The 14,840-nt window shown below is 33.9% G+C and overlaps 1 protein-coding gene across 6 annotated transcripts in view; it reads left to right on the top strand.

Moving 5' to 3' along the window:
• axo (axotactin) overlaps window positions 1–14,840 on the top strand; it is a 368,436-nt gene that overhangs the window by 54,258 nt on the left and 299,338 nt on the right. Inside the window, exon 1 of one of the 6 annotated variants that reach the window (XM_081747152.1) lies at window positions 9,479–9,619. The exons of the other annotated variants lie outside the window; for them this stretch is intronic. The gene's annotated coding sequence lies outside the window, so the exon portion shown is untranslated. Of the gene's footprint in view, window positions 1–9,478; window positions 9,620–14,840 lie in introns of those variants that run through there. 6 annotated transcript variants of the gene reach the window in all.

Genomic DNA, 14,840 nt, shown 5'->3' with positions numbered 1-14,840 from the left:
CTTACGGACCGCACTATAAGAACTATTGTCATGAAAAATATTAACATTAATTAAGCAAATCAATGTATTGACAAGGTGTCGGGTAACTTTTAGTGTGAAGTTTCAATCTCACTTGAACACTACATTAATTGACTAAACATGTCAATGCTTCAGTCTGTGGTTCGGTCTCTTTTCTTTTTCAACGTGTCAATGAATGAGTTTTTTTTTAAAGGTTCGTTTCAAGAAAGAGAAAAATATTTATTGGTTTCAATTTTTAAAAAAAAAAAGTTTAAGAAAATGTTCACATAAATACAACCAGTTAGTTTCCCATCTGCGGAAGAAATAGATATGCAATCGAAAATTATTTTTTCTAGCTTAACGTTCCACGATTATTCATTTTAAGCTAAAGGAGACGGGTGATTTTTGGAAGTGAATTGTTGTGAAATTATATATTTTGTGCTCTCCCACTAGGAATCGAACGGGGTTGAACCCAGGACCACATGTACCTCAAGTCACTAGCGTGCTAGGCAATGGACTACCGGAGAAGGATGGTTGTACAGTACAATGATCGATTCAATCTTTCACCTGGAGTTCCATTTTAGCAGGGTTGGCAAAAACCATGGTTTTTATTTAAAAAAAACGGGTTCTTGGGTTTAAACCCTTATTATTATTATTATTATTATTATTATTATTATTATTATTATTATTATTATTATTATTATTATTATTATTATTATTATTATTATTATTGTTTAAACCAGTTTTTTTTGGGTTTCAATAATTTGCTCTATGTATTTATATCACATATGAATAGAAATAAGTTTGTTTTGTCTTGGTGTTATTATGCAACAACCGGGTTATGCTGGAAGAGGCCACGTACGCTTAAAGCTGAATCCAAACCGCTTCTCGGCTTACATCCGAGAGAAACTGTCCCCCATTTGAACTCGAAACCGGAACTAATTGGCCACAAATGCGATGCGTCTGCTGACTCACGAAGGACTTCTGATAAAAATACGTTGTACTGATCTTTACATACTTGTTAATATAATTGTGAAGAGTCATTTCAGAAGGACAAAAAGATAAAACACCTACACAAGTGAAATCATTATACTGAATTACTATAAACAATTTCAAAATACTGCAGATTAGTCCAAGTAAGTTCACTACGACTTTTATTAGTCCAAGTTAAAGAAATACAACGACTTAATTGGCGTATCAGTACGAAAAGTGAATAAAGATACGAATTATTTAAGTCCACTTTGACCCATTTATACATAAATAGATATCAAAGATACTTCTGATTTCAATAAATGCCTCTCGACCCCCCCCCCAAAAAAAGTACTGCATTTCGATGTTTTTTATCAATAGTAAACATTATTAAAACGAAATAATATTTAGAATTTTTCTTTGATTGCAACTGCATAACAAAACAAACTATAGCAAATCACGAAAGAAGCATTCATAAACTTATAAAAAAAAAAAAAAAAAAAAACGGAAGTTGAGTTTGTAGTATAATATCTTTGAGTAATGAATGGGGAGTGCAGATCTGAATATAATACGAATACGTTACGGGAGCGAAACGTGATAAATGTATTCGTATTCATCACGATTTTACGAACACTTACACTTTTACGAACATTTTTCGTTTTTTGGTTTAAACCAGTTTTTTTTTTTTTTTGTTTGTTTTTTTAACTCAGCTGGTTTAAACCAGCTACCCTTGCATTATAGTGAACAATGTTTACGAAAAATGGAAAACTTACTTATATAAAATAGACTTTGCCATCATTCGGACCGTCTGCATCAAGGTTGGCAACTTTTTAAAGAAAAATCGGGACGGGACGGGACAATCGGTGTTAGAGCCCCCGCCCTCCCCAACCCGGAGACGACTATACGTGCGGCGAGTCGTTGAAAACGATGTAAATAATCAGCTGAATAATAGGAACCTGAATAAATGCAGCACCTTATTATTATTATTTTTTTTAATTTTCCCAACCACTGCTCATCACTATGTATAAGCAATATATAGAACAAATTCAAACCAAAACAACTGCAATTTATTTAATATAAACAAAGTTTAGAAAGAAAACTATATAGGCCTACACTTTTTTAATCACAAATGAGTGGATAACATTGTTAAGGAATTACTGACAAAAAGTATGACTAAAATCAAGTCTTATTCTTTAGGTATCATAGTACAACAAATTCAAACCAAACAACTGTAATTTGTTTAACATAAAGAAAACAGAAATTTGTTAAATTGATTCTATACATACGACTGTATGTGTAAAAGAATAAGTTATTCCTTTGTAAAAATGGCCCAGTAACATATTAATTAACTTTGAAAATCGATAAATCGGGATAATATGCATCTCGACGAGTGTCCAGTCGGGACGCGGGACAAGTGTCAGGAATCGGTACAATCCCTACAGAATCGGGACGGTTGGCAACCCTGGTCTGCATAGACTAAGGGCGTTCGGTACCCGAACTGATCAACTTATAATTCTCAACAATGTAAAAGTCTGTTCTTTTTCTTTAATTACGGGTGCTGTATATTCCCCATGACAAATAAGGTATAGTCTATGTATAGGTACTAATTACAGTGATACCGGTTTCTGTAAAATTTTGGAGGGCATTCTGGCATGCAGCTTTCATCATCAGATATATCTAACAAAATATCGACGAGGATTTATAGAAATATGGAGGCCGAAGCAAACTGTGGGGGCCCGGGACCCCTTGGTCCCCTAGAATCGACGCCTGTGCGGTAATAGCTAATTGGTGGTGGTGATTCACTGATCCATCAGGTTAGGCAATCTTTCATCTCGACTTATCTCTGGTCATAGTGTTCTGGATTCTACGCCTTAGAAAGTACGTATAGAAAGACAATTTTTTTCAAATCATGTGACTCATGAAACGTGTTCTTTAAAAAAAAAAAAACTCTATTTTCAAGACGTTCTGTAGTCCTACAGTTGGTCAAAAGTTAAAGAATTAAAAAAAACATTCGTCGTTCGGACTATTGACCTTACACCCAGCGAAAGAAAATAAAACTCGTTATAGCCGTTGTGGCCTTGTAATATTAAATTTGGCTTGAAAAGCAAGCTGTAACAAGCACGTAATAATTCCATTTTTAAATCTGCACTGTTTGCGAATAAGCGATAGTCCAAGGTTAAGATTACAATTATATGACTCTGGGAATTAGCCATGACAATATACACGCACCGTACTGTTATTGCCAACTATAAAAGGATTAACATGGTGTGCTTTTTGTTTTCTTACATAGCACATTGCTCACTGTATAACACATGCTGTAGTTTGCATTTTGTAAGTGATAAAGCAGGAGCAGCTAGGCGATGAAACCATGTAGTACGTAGTAAACCTTCACAAACCTTGTAGAAGGAAACATTTCACGTTCTTCAAACTCAAATCACTCGGTACTCGTTTGCTTTCATTTTCAAAAGAACTCGCATACCATTACCATACCATTTCTTCTTTCCGCAGTAAATGAACTTCTTCTTACGGGTGATTCTGAAACAGTAGCGTTTGATTTAGCACTATAAATTTCACTTCTGTACTTAACGTTATTGGCTTATCTCTCTCTCTCTCTCTTTTTTTTTTTTTATTACTTCAGAGCGAATTTAAAAAATGTTGAATTTAAACATTTCATTATTCATGCGTCACTAATGCTGTTATACCATAATTGTTACAACCTAATACCTATTTGAATACTCCAACTATACATAGCTATCACTCAAACACTTTTATTCAAATGCAAGTTCCAAATTCAAATGCCTTTAGTACAGTGGGCGAGATCCAGCCAAAAATGAGAACTGCTAGTGGCTATACGGTTAGCGTAAAAAATGAAAAGGAAATACTTCAGTTTAACATCCCGCGATTATGCCCTGTGGGCTAAGGGAGACGATGATTAAGGCATATGAACGATGATGAAAGAATTGGTGGAATGAGAAAGTGAGAAGAAACGATATTGTACAAAAAAACTCACGGGCAAGATATTGTCCACCACAAACTTACTTGGCCGGGAATCGAATTAGGGACCTCACGCAGCAGAGGTAAGCGCTCTACCATTGAGCCCCCGATTCGCAATCCGCGGGTTTGAACCAGCCAGTGTTTCTTTCAGGCATATTTTCGAAGGCTTTGCACCCGCCCCCTATTCGGAGTTGGCCAACCACCTCCCTCTCAAGAGCTAAGGTATTAAGTTGCTATTGCCAATAAACTACAATAGTGTCCAAGTGGAGCCCCATCACATTTTGATTCAGCCCCACTCTGATCAAAATTTTCTCGAAGGAAGCCTGGAAAGAGCACATACTCACACTACAGATAAATGTTCAAACCGTAGGGGATATGCGCTAGGTTCTTTCACTTAAAAACATCCCTACGCTTGTTAGATGAAACAATACGAACAGTTACATTATTCAAATATTCGGCGCCAATGTGTGAACAAGAAAGGTAAGTACTTTAGCGTTTCTCTATGAGTCAATTGTCTTGAACGAGATGAGATGATAAAGAATTTTGAGACATCATGCACCGCTTACAAGGCACGATAGTTCAGTGGTAGTGTGTGGTGTCTAGTGTGATGGCTCCCTGGTTCGACCCCAAACCATGTGAATTTATGGTGGACAACATCGTGTCAGTGGGTTTGCTTGAGGTTCTCCTGGTTCATCCATGTGCTTGAGGCATTTCTGAACCAAATGACGTTTGTTTAATTAAAATGTATGACTTACAGTAAATTTTGATCTACATGCTAATTACCATAATTTCATCTGATAAGTTGGACCAGGTTTCTTATGTGTACGTCAAGAAACAACACATACCGTACACGTACACATACCGTTTACATTGAAAACACTGTATGACTGTAGAAATCTGGAGTAAGCTATAAAAGAGTATTTTAAAAAAAAGAAAATAGACGGAAAAATGTTAAAGAAGGAATTGAAGAATAATAATATAGAATCTTTACTAATTGAATTTAAAACTATATGGGTCATGGCCACCAATTTTGAGCGTTTAAAAGAAGAAGGAATAGTAATACAATTATAGAATGCGTACTTGAGATTTATGGCATATTGATTGACTCTAATCATTTGTTCTATACCTATAAATGCAGTTCATGATAAAACAAGACGACCATATGATAAGCATAATAACATGATCACACACCGTTCGAATACATAAAAATATATAAAATTCATACACACTAAAAACAAACTATATAGTTCAGATCGATTTTCTTGATCAATATTTATTTACGATACGTATTCGATTTGCAAATTACTTTAGGTCGTCGTCGCCTAATAACGATTTCTCGTTACTATTAAATGAAATCTAAAGCTTCTCTATTCTAGAAAATATAGAACACTTCATATTTTTGCGTATTATCATTGCAAAGTTTCTTTAATACATAAGTTAATAAACCTATCAATTTTATCGAATAACTTCCATAATCACTCTGTAGATAAATACATAACTCTTAAGAAAAACCTACTAGTTCATTACTAATTTATGTGTTTTTCCTCTAAGACCTCCACAAATTTACATAGTAAATATTCTTTGAGTAATATTGAATCAGTTACTCTCAGAAAATAATAGATTGAGGCTACAAATATTCATACTAAACTTCTGAGTTTTCAAGTTACTATATGGAATTTAAAAAAAAAACAACTTCTTAGGAATACACACTAATGATCTGATTTATTTATTGTCCTCCATCACAAAAAGAATTGCCAATTACAGATGGTACTAATTAGTACATAATATATATAATTTATACATTATAATATTTATCTTATTATACATAAGAGTGAATATAAACATATTTAGAAAAATACGTAACGACAAAAATGACTTACTGTAAGAGTACAAAAGCATTAAATAACCGTAATACAAGTAAAGAAAGCGTTATAGAGCAAAATATCCGCTTCACACATTTGTATACAAACACTTATATTTACGTTTTAACAGGGTATATTCTTAAGTTTCTTTGTGTACAGAGACAAGGTAATCATAAATCCAGAACTTTGCTTAGTATTGATATGCTATTAAACCTACTGTACATTCTATATAATGGAGAGTCTGTATACATTTTGGTTGTAGGAATACAGTCAACAGCTGTTGGTTACACAGATAGTCTAGTCAAGCATTGACCAGTCCAATTTTCTGTAAAATATTTTTTTAAATAATAATAATAATAATAATAATAATAATAATAATAATAATAATAATAATAATAATAATAATAATAATAATAATAATAATAATAATATAGTAATTATAATATAATATAATAATTATAATATAGTAATTTATTATTATTATTATTATTATTATTATTATTATTATTATTATTATTATTATTATTATTATTATTATTATTATTATTATTATTATTATTATTAAATACACACACGTTTGTTAATCAAATTAACATAGTTAACATAGCAACAAAAGCCTTACACAATATTTTGTTTTCTATAGCGAACGCTCCCATTGTTTTAAAATAGATATATCTTAAGAATCTCTTTTGAATATTTTCTAGTATTTTCTGATGGGATTTATAATATGGAGCCCAAAAAACGCATGCAAACTCTATTTTGCTTCGAATTACGCTGCTACTATATAACATAGAAATAGCTGCATTCTTGTAGATTTCTGGTGTTCCGTATAATAAAACTAAGCTATCTATAGGCATTAAAAACCACTTCAGTGATATGGTTATCAAATAATAAATAATTACATCTAATTTTTATTCCTAAATATTTACATATGATAATTTCTTCCACTTTTCCACCAGCAAGATATATGAATAACTATCAACATGTTTATCTTTTCACTCTTGACCTAATCACACACACACACACACACACATGTATATATATATATATATATATATATATATATATATATATATATATATATATATATATATATATATATATATATATATATATATATATATATATATATAATAACGAGGTTAAGTTTATTTTCTACACTCCATTTGTGTACTAGATCAAGACCTTATTGCAGTTATATCATGCCAGTAGTACTCCTTTATATAATTTTAGATCGTCTGCATAAATAAGGTTTTCGGAAGATTCTATTGAGAATTGTAAATCTTTAATACACAACAGGAAAAATAATGGACCCAGGTCTGGTTTTTGAGGTACTCCTGAGGTAGTATCATCAGTATATATTCTGATGATTGTAATTGTTTGTATTGGACGTAACATTTTCTTCCAGATATGTACGATTTAATTAAATTTACGAAAAAAAAAGTGTTAATCCACATGACGATAGTCTATTTAAAAGCATACTTTGATTTACTTTGTCAAAGCCCTTACTGAAATCCAACTATACAAGTATACCATGTGTGGTACTAGTTTTCTTTAAAAATGACGCGTATATATTAATATATTACACAAAATTTATAAAGTTTGTAATTGTAGGTCGACCAGGGTAATATCCATGTTGATTGATATCTATAAAGCACGTATAGTTAATAAATATTGCAGACAACAATAATTACTTCTATAAAATAATTAATATTGAAAAATTATATGTGAAACATTTTATTTTATTTTATTTATTTATTTATTTATTTATTTATTTATTGGCATTAGAACTTCCCACGCAATAGTTTAACAAAGGATCCTTAATGTCACCTAACATTTGCTTTTAAAAACTTGCAAGAAAGCGTTATAGGCAACTTCATTTTTCTCTGCAGAATTTATTAAATCAGTACCAAGGAAGATTTCTTTATCACACACGTACTGAAAGACTTGAGGGGGTAAAGCTTAAGTTAGTTTCAGTTAGGTTCAGTTCAGTTTACATATTGTTTAGTGTTTGCAAAAGTCCATATCCATGATAAACCCTCAAAGGGAGTCGAAGATGAGATATTTTAAGTTGTGACGTACTTCCAGGTATGGTAAACAACCACACCCTACACGTATAAACGCAGGTGTAAATGTTCGTCATCTGAAATGACGCCACGTGAAGAGTCGAATTTCAGGAAATATTCTGTACACCTTTGTCAAACATTATTTTGTACCAAGCTGATTTTCTAAGCATAATTAAAAAGAATATATTCTGAACGCAGAAGTCATAAATTAACCACTAAAATATCACATAGTTCAAGTGGCGTAAAAAGAACAGGTGAAGTGCGTGACAGTGAAGGTAGTGGGCCCCTAGCTTGAAAAATACAAGAAATCTTACTGGTATCAGGATTGAGGTTTAAGGATTGTATTTAACAAATAAAGGTTTTTGAGGTAAACACTACAATAATGGAATATTTCTATTAAATAACTATTGAACTCGACTTGCTTATTTAGTATAAATACTTTTGTTTATCTCTTTAGATATAAGAACGCAGCAAATGTAACGTCTTGAAAACCAACTGTGAATCTCTTCTTAACAGTGTTCTACTCAGATATACTGTGACAGTTGCTATTGTGACCCAATTGATTAGTAAATCATTTATTAGTATATTCTTTAGTGCATATTTTGAAACATCATTTTTTTAAAATGAAGAATCTGTATTTCTGTTTTCCTTCAAACGCGTATTTTTCTTTTTTTGCTTTCCAACGGTATCCACCCTTTCAGCGGTAAATGAGACACCTGAGCAACGGAACTCTTTAAAAGTCTTTATTCACCACGACCACCCACAGCCAGTAGACACACTCAAGTTCCATTGTAAAGCTAGACAGTTTGTCTAGAAAGAGAATCTTCACAATAGCCATCGTGGAAAAGAGGTATATTCGCAAGCGCATGATAAAACCGAAGGAACCACACCGGCACGATATTGCAAGCTAGAAGTCCATTAGCACGTTTTAACATTTTAGGAAGAAAGAAAGAACAACGCACAAACAACAACCTATTTTGGCAAATTTTAAAATTTTGAAATTGGAATTGGGAGAACATACGTTACTTTTTTTTAATAGAAAGACGGTTGCAAGATACTAAAAGAAAGGGCAGTTAAGTTCGAGAAGTGACACCGACAACACGTATACAGAGCTCACTCACACACACACACACTTTATTAATTATTTTTATCGTGTTGAGCAACTATAGACAATGAAGTGCTAAATACATAGTAGTGCCGCAACGAGTTCACTCATAAAAACACTGATACAGTTAAATCAAATTCCGGACGTTCTCCCAACTATAATCTATTTTGCATTTATATCGACTTATAACAGAGTGCAACTAAAGTTTGATTTGTGACTGTGACCAATTGTGATAATTGTGATCAACATATATACGGATACATTATTTGTTAATCAGTTTACGGATACATAATTTGTTAATCAGTGTATCAGTTGGATTCACCAATATTGGACTTCTATAATCACTTTGACCGAGACAACTTAGGAAGAGACGCCGAGACGCCTAGATATGAGGAGGAATTTGGATGCTTCAGTCCGATGATGACGTCCTAAACATCCAGAGAGAGCCAAAGGCCTAAGGAGGAGAGCGTCAGAGATCGGCGGGTGACCATACACATCTCGGGAGTCGAACGGGATGCTGCAGTCACATGAACAGGAACTTGAGTGTTGCAAGTGGTCAGTTCGTGGTGAATAAAAGTGGTAGAGACTATCGAAAACTAAGCTTCAACATGGGAATCCACTGGAAGGTAGGACAAAACCTTTTTATTAAATTTTCAATTTGGAATTTGTTGCCACATTACCGTGGGCGATCGCATCCTCTTACCTTGGCCAAATTCATCAATATATCGAGACGAGAATTGAATCGTAGTAATCCGGCCTTGACGGACTGAACAGTTATCTTTTATTATTATTATTATTTTTAAGAAACTATAACTGAAATCGACATTTTAAAATTTATTTGTGATTAACTTTTGTCATTTTAACCATCACACAGCTAATTAGTGTTAGATTCTGAAAATTATCTCATTATATTCTAAATGTTAGCGTTGTTTGCTCATTTAAAGATATTATATGTAGAAAATTTTGTGACTATAAAAAGTTAGGTTATTACACGACGAGATTAATGTGTCAGAAAAGCATTACTATTCAAGTATTAATTGGATGAATGATCTTTATGTTTTCATGTATTTCTATCAAAAGATTTTTTTTATTTACCAAGTACATACCCAGAGAGCTCGTAATTGTCAGTTAGAAGACGAATGTAATCTGTTTGCTAGATATAGGTATTTTCATTTGTATTGACAGGGTGTACCTAAATTGAAAGGCATAGAGTATAATTCTTGCCCTAAGCATGTAAATAGAGAAAAATATCATTAGGACAAAATTAACTCGTAAATAAGCAACTAAATATAAAAAAAAAGACATCTGTCTGCGCAAACGCCGCGCAGACAGATCTTCATAATTATGAAGTAAAATATTGCGCAAAGTAAAATAAACAAATATAAGGTACCGACATTTAGAAAGAAATATTGGCCAAGTTAAGTATAAACTCTGATATCTATATATATGTGTTCTAGTAATCATTGTGTATATATCATATGACTATCTAGTATATGTGTCCAAGTATATATAATTGTTTGTTTTTATATTACAATGTATTTTTCTTATTATTGAATATTATTATTATCTTAGATCTATACATATGTGTTGAGAATTTTCAATTTAAGGTAGACAGTTAAAGTCAAATCAGTGCACTGCTCAAATCAAAGCTTTCACTATCTTTTCGTCTTTAATTAATCTAAATAATAGTCATGTCTTGCTAGCATTCAAAATCATCTAATTTTTCCCACCTTCGTCAACTATCTATTTCTCAAGCATAGGTATTTCCCTACTTTCTCCTTCTGTGCTTGATGAATAAAATATTGTCTTCTGGACTAAATAAATCACACACAAAAGGTTATATCGGAAAGATGAAACAATGATACCATGTACATTTAATTTTTTTGGAATATCTAGAATATTCATCTTTAAAAAGTGGAAAATAGAAAATATTGTTTGTAATTTATATAATAAGCAGTTACAAAAGAAAGGTAAACTCACTAAATTCAAATCTTTGTAATTTGAAAGTATTGCCTAAGACCTATTTTTTAAACAACATAAAGAAAATAAGAATCCTTCAGATTCTTCAGTCAACGTATTCCATATTTCATCTTTATTTTATTTTAGTGACATTTGTCTCAATTCATTTCAACTTAGAATGATCATGTCATTTCATTTTTTTTAATTGTTGTTCAGTTTGAATTTTTATTGCAAGTTTGGATAATTAAAATTTTATTACTGTTACCTAAATTTTGTTAAATTGTCATTACAAAAACAATTCAGATTTCCCAACCTATTCTAGGCCAATTAGAGAATTTTTTTTACATTATTTCGAAACAATTGGGAACCTAGCTGAGCTGACCCTCACAGATACGGTTATTAGTATTTATAGTAAATTTTTCCATTCTACATTTGCATAAATTCTTTTAGTCTGATAATTAAATTAATTTATGCAACAATTTTAATTGCTTAGCGAAATGACGGCCAGTACAGCTGTTTCCCAATAAAACTACAATAGTGATTTTATTTCAGCCATGCAGCAAGTGAATATTCTTTGTAAATATGTTCTAATTAACTACGCACCTATTTTCCTAGCACTCTGGAGTACCGTATGGGGAAAATAGGATTATAAAAATCGAGCCTCGTGCGGTGTAAATCAGGCTTTCATGGATCAACGCACGTACATTCAGTTTTCTGCTTTTTGGGCATGTTATATCTTACCAGGGCGGCGAGTAAATATGCAAAAATAATTTGCATATTCATAAATAGTATTTGGCGAACCCGAACATAATTTTTATGAAATTATTCAAATATAAAATTTCACAACTAAGACTGGAAATCAAATTTATCTTGTCATAAATTTGATTCTCCCAGCATTACAAATTCCGCCCCCGAACTAGGACTCGAACACCGTTACAATACTATCACTACTAAAACAATTGTGGGAGGGAACTAAAAGTCAGCCGAAACTTAACCTAACCTAAATTAGAGTATAATAGCATAAAACATTAAAACAAAGAGACTTTTCATTGCTTCCCATAGTTCTTCTTGCAGAATAGGCTGGGGCTTCTGTTAGCAGTTTATGTTGATAGAAAATGACTGTCGCATAATAAGTTAATATCCAGTTAACTTCATTGTCGTACACATAGAAATGACCAATAGAATTTTTAGTTATTAGCAAGTAGCCTTATACTGTGACATCAGGTGCGAAATTACGAGGGGGTGCGGATTTTCCCACCATCAATAGAGACTCTGAAGGAGTGAAATTTTACTTAATTTTCCTTTTTCACATTTGAGAAGGAATATTTCCCCAGGCCTAGGTTGGGGCAATTTTGCATCCTGTGTGACATATTCGACTCTAATCCGTTATGAACTATTTGAATCGTTCTAATCATCTGTCTGTGCCTTGAACATCACATGTGGGCAGCGTTCTAGAACACAGGCCCGCCTCACGGTCCACCAGTTTCGAGGAAACTGACTCTCCAGGAAATAAATTGTCTCATAAATATATTGATTTCTTCAACATATCATATCATTAAGAAAACTCAATTCTAGATAGTCAGTTCCCTCCTAACTCGTGAACGGATTTCCTGACAAGTATACATAAAGCAAATACACCGGTAGAGTACACTTACTTTAACAGTTTAATACTAACTCCCCTTAATTATATTTCTTACCTCAATGTCATCACTAATATGAAAATTATATTGAAACAATGTAAAGAAATTACAACTTTGCCGCCTTCTATGAATACACTCCCCCAAGGCGTAGTTTAATTCTGTCTACAGTATAGGCAGGCCCGTATCCAGGGGGGTCTAGGGGGCCGCCCCCCTAAAATTTTACTGGCCCCCTCTAAAATTTTCACAGTAGGCTTGCAAATGAACTATAATATGATTATAACATTTTTTTGATCGGGCTCCCCCTAACTTTTACCGACCCCCGGAAAACCGGGACGTCTGGCAACCCTACCTAAGACGTACCCGGAAAGATCAGAAATAGTCCCCATCAGCATCGACGATCTTCTACCAACATTTTGAAAGGCCATGGATTCCATCGCGATAAAATTTGGTGAGCCTCAAGCGAAGAAGGTATCAAGTGCCTTTTACATCTCTACTAGGGAGTTGAACTGGTGAGTGGTGTCCTCTAAGGTGATCGTCCAAGGAATGGATCAGATGATAATCGGACGATGCAATGTCCGGAGAGTATGGTGGATGCAATAGGGTTTCCCAACTAAGGCGTAGAATGGTGTCCCGTGTCATCTTAGCCACGTAGGGCTTAGCGTTGTCCTGTAACAGGAGGACCTCTTTGCGATTCATTAGTGCTGGCTCCAGAGTTTTGAGTTTTTCTTGAACATGGCTCAACTGCTGACAGTACACAGTTGCATTGATGCTTTGACCAATTGGTAGCAGTTTCCGATTCACGATGCCGTGAGCAGTCCACCACAAAGTAATACTTTCTTCTGGTGCAGTGATGGGTTCGGCTGTTTTGGAACCGGTTCATGGGATGCTAACCAATGATGACAGCGCCCTGGAGCTTCTTACAGGACCCACTTCTCATCACATATCAACATCCTGTCCAGAAATGGCTCCTTCCTCAGACGAGACAGTAAAGAAACACAGGTTCTGCTGGCATTGCCTTCTGGCCCAGAGTCAAATTATGTGGAACCATCAACCTAACTGGTAGTGCTTCCCAAGTTGATGGACATGCTGCCGAATGGTTTTTCCACTCACACTGAATTGTAGTTCCAGTTTCTCACATGTCTGGCCACTGTTCGCCTCAAATGCTGCCTGAAGGTCTTCATTGTAAACATGCGTTGATCTTCCGGCACCTGGTGCGTCTTCCAATGTTTCGTCGGCGTCCTTAAACTTGTTAAACCACCGCTGCACTATCTGCGTAGTTACGACACCCTCACCACAGGCCTGGCATATCTTTCGCTCCACTGCAGCGGCGTTTGACTCTAGTTTGAACTCATACAGCATACACGCCCTTATGACGCTCTGTGGAGGTCACATTTTCACTCTGTCCTTACGCACGTCCCTGTGTAACTGAACTGCCAAAACAGGTAGTATGTTGGATATACCCACACCAAAAGCTGACCTTCGCCTTATCTCTATTTGCATTCAACTAACGGAGTGAAGGCCAACTGAACACAGACCACAAAAAGCGACACAACTTTCTTGGTAACCTTTATAAAAAGCCCGGCCGGATAGGCCGGAACTCTATTTCTGTTACTGCTTCATTCATACCATCAAATACCTGCTTTTATTCATATTTTCTCATCTCTTAGGCCAGTACTTCATAAAATGTTTGTTGCGCATTATAGATACTGTACGTTTGATATATTGAATACTGAAATATCGAAAAATATTAAATACCGAAATAGGGCCTTAGAATATTGAAATATCGAAAAATGCAAAATATCAAATATTAGCATAACAAAAAGCACTGAAATAAACAAAATATCGAAAATTAAAATGCCAAAATATCGAATATGAAAATAACGAAAAATATCGAAACATTGATCAGTAATCAGTATCGATACCCTTATTTGAAAATACTGATGGACTGATCGATATATCGAAATATCGAAATATCCCATAACCCTAGAGCCTAGACCAAATAGTAAAAGTGAATATCTGTATTCTATCACGTAGATCATTTCTTTCTGCCATACATAATCTCAAAATTATTTTAATATTGAGCAAACACAAAGTGTCTACCATGAAAAACAAAGCAGTTTAAAACGTCTCTTGGACTGACGCTTCCCTGTTCTTTATCAGAGGTGAACTGGAGGGTAAGATATCTCCGAGACAGGATACTTATTTTTAGTCATCGCATACGTTTGTTGTCTGCGAGTAGAATAAAGAG

The sequence above is a fragment of the Thermobia domestica genome, chromosome 18 (genome assembly GCF_964235325.1).
Source record: "Thermobia domestica chromosome 18, izTheDome1.hap1.1, whole genome shotgun sequence".
In the NCBI taxonomy this organism is placed as follows: Eukaryota; Metazoa; Arthropoda; class Insecta; order Zygentoma; family Lepismatidae; genus Thermobia; species Thermobia domestica.
This window is presented reverse-complemented; position numbering and strand designations above follow the sequence as displayed.